Source organism: Loxodonta africana, chromosome 21, assembly GCF_030014295.1.
Source record: "Loxodonta africana isolate mLoxAfr1 chromosome 21, mLoxAfr1.hap2, whole genome shotgun sequence".
NCBI classification, from domain to species: Eukaryota; Metazoa; Chordata; class Mammalia; order Proboscidea; family Elephantidae; genus Loxodonta; species Loxodonta africana.
Window position 1 is genome coordinate 73,562,652 of NC_087362.1, and position 3,184 is coordinate 73,565,835.

Consider the following 3,184-nt stretch of genomic DNA (forward strand, 5'->3'; position numbering starts at 1 on the left):
TGCTAACCAAAAGGTCAGCAGTTTGAATCTACCAGGCACTCCTTGGAAACTCTAAGGGGCAGTTCTATTCTTTCCTACAGGGTCACTAAGAGTCGGAAGAGACTCGATGGCAACGGGTTTCTTTTTGGTTTTAGTATAATCTTAACTAAAAATGTGGTTTATTTATTGCTAGAAAGAGAAAACAAACTTTAACCCTAGAGAGCGCCATTCTCATCATTTGTCTAGGCTCAGCCCCTCCAACCTTCTTCTTTACATCTGTAGGTCCAGCTCCTCCCTCCACCTCATCTGCTTTCTCTCACTTTCTGTTGTATTTCGGGGAACTGGAGTCCACAGAAAGGGACGGGTAATGAAAGAGTTCTGGCCCCACTCGCTCGGTGTTGGGGGAGATTTGGCTCCAGAAGGTTGTTTATGACATCTTCTCTGTGAGACAGGCGTCTAAGTAAGAACAATTTGACCAAAATATCTTATCATCTTTGTCCTAATTTGCCATCCTGTCTTGACTAAATGTTTCATTTCCACATTAATTAGTGGCCTTATTTCTGGCCTTAATTCTAAATTGAATGGATTTGTCGATATTCCAAGTCTCTGTTGGTGTGTAAACTTTATACCTCTCTTTATGGTTCCATGACTACTTAATGGAAAAGTGAAGAAAAGGGCGTGCATTGGTAGTTGTGCTGGCAGAAGGAGTTGTGTGGCTTGTGACTCTGCAGGCTGAGGAGAGAGAAATAGGCCTTCTACAGAGTAATTCAAAACAAATGAACTCATTCATCAGAAAGTGATTATGTCAATTTTCTGACACAGACCTTAAGCTTTAATGGTTCTCCACAGGCCTGCCTGCCTCGACCCATCAATGACTTAAGAGAAAATAATTCTTGAATTCCATTCACCCTCTAAACATGTGATTTATAATATGTTATTAGCACTTTAGGCCACAGCTGAGATCATTTAGTTCTTAATAGGAGAATCACATTCTGTTTTAACTTGTTTTATGGGTACAGAATTACTTAGGGATCTACGTCAACACGTTCATCTCTATACCCCATTCTCTTTGTCACCTCATCTACTACTGTAGGAATTATGGGAATCTCTCTTCTCAAGGGCTTAAGTAAATCCACCACAGCAGACATCAGTGCTATTCCTTATTAAAACCAATGCTTCCCTTCTTGTGCATTATATACTGTGTGCTCTAGTGAAGGGTTGTCTCGGAGGTCTTGAGCTATGTTTTGCAACTGTATTGGGGTCTTTTCCAAGTTATTGGAAGGAAAAAAGTCTCGTAATGTTCACAGTTACTAGAAATGAGGAGGGTCTACTGACCATGCTTTTTCCAGAAGTGCTTGGAGCCAATGTGAGTCTTCCCAGAATTTATGAGAGTTTGTTAAATCCCAGCCGGAAAAGAGGAAGAGAGGGGGAGACTGGTGTCACTGAATGATGAACGATCAAGTCATTGTGATTTACTCTCCCCATCAGTTGAGAAGGCTACAGTTGCAGCAGAATTAATACCATCAATCTGCTCAGAAACTGAGATAGTATCTATGGCACTCTGATTGGAAGGGAAGATTTCATCATTCTGGCTCATTTCAGCATGAAGTGGTCTCCCTTTGAAAGTTGGCAAATCTGACTCTTGGAGATAGAGAGCACAGAGGTGACTCCATCAGCATACACATCATCTCTCATGGATGTTGAAGGCTCCCACCACTCCAAGCTGGGACCTAGGATAACAAAACGGAGGCAATTCAATGGTTTGCTGGGACAGGAGGCCCGGAGCTGTCTATGGCCACTGAATTCTGGGAAAATGGCCTCCAAACCCTCATCAACCACTCATACTCCACCAAGTCCCCAATTTGGTTTCAAAAGTGCATTATTAAAAGGCGTCATTGCACTCTCATTGATCCATCATCAATTATCTTTCCTTAGTGGCATGCAATGTATCTTTTATCCATAAAAACTGATATCGATTTTCAGATTAATGGAAGTCATCAATTTGTGGTTCTTTGTATGAAGCCAAAATCACTTTTGGTTTCAAGCCCACAGAAATCTAGTTTTACTAAATCCGCCTTTGCACGCTCTTTTCCTGCTGATGCCATTTACTACACCATGGCCTTTGAGCAAGTCCTCTCCATTAGAGCCTTTTTCTCCTAATTTGTAATTTAATAGTAATAATAATAGTGCTTACCTAAGTGGACCCTTGTGAGGGTTAAACATGTAATGGAGCTAAAACCTTAACACATTTTCTGGCACAGACCAAGAGCTCAAAAGCAGTAACTTTATTTATTTCTTTATCTATACCCCCTCTGAGTCACCATCTTTCCAGACTGAAGACAATTCATCTGCTTGGTATGATTTTGTAAGAAAGCTCCTCCCTCAATCTCTTGACCCTTTAAATTCCTCTTCTTTATACTGGTTTGAGTTCGGCAATGTCACCTCATGGGGCAGCATACCAACCAAAACCAAACCTGCTGCCAAGGAGTAGATTTCAATTCATAGCAACCGCATAGGACAGAGTAGACTGTCCCATAGGGTTTCCAAGGAGCAGCTGGTGGTTTCAAACTGCCAACCTTTTGGTTAGCAGTTGAGCTCTTAACCACTGCACCACCAGGGCTCCAGGAGAACATGCAGTAGGTGCTAAATAAGTGTTAGATAAGTATCAAGGACTGGACTGGTAGTCTTGTATTAGTGAAGAAAAATGTTTTTGTCCTAGGGTAGTCTGACATAACTGCAATCGGGGGCATCAGTGGACTTCATCATCTGGGACCCACCTGTTGTTAGTTGACATCAAGTAGACTCTGACTCATGGCAACCTTGTGTTTAACAGAACGAAATGCTGCCAGGTCCTGTGCCATCTTCATGATCATTGGTATGCCTGAATTCATTGTTGTGCTGTTGTGTTAATCCGTCTCATTGAGGGTTTCCCTCATTTTTGCTGACTGTCTACTTCACCAACCATGATGCCCTTTTTTTAGCAATTGGTCTTTCCTAATGATGTGTTCAAAGCAAATGAGCTGAAGTCTTGCCATATTCTCTTCTAAGGAATATTCTGGTGGTATTTATTCTAAGACTGATTTGCTCATTCTCCTGGAAGTCCACGGTATATTCTACACTGTTTGCCAACTCCACATAAGGATACGTCAGTTCTTTTTCTGCCCTTTTTTGATTTTCCAACTTTGGCATACATATGAAGCAATAG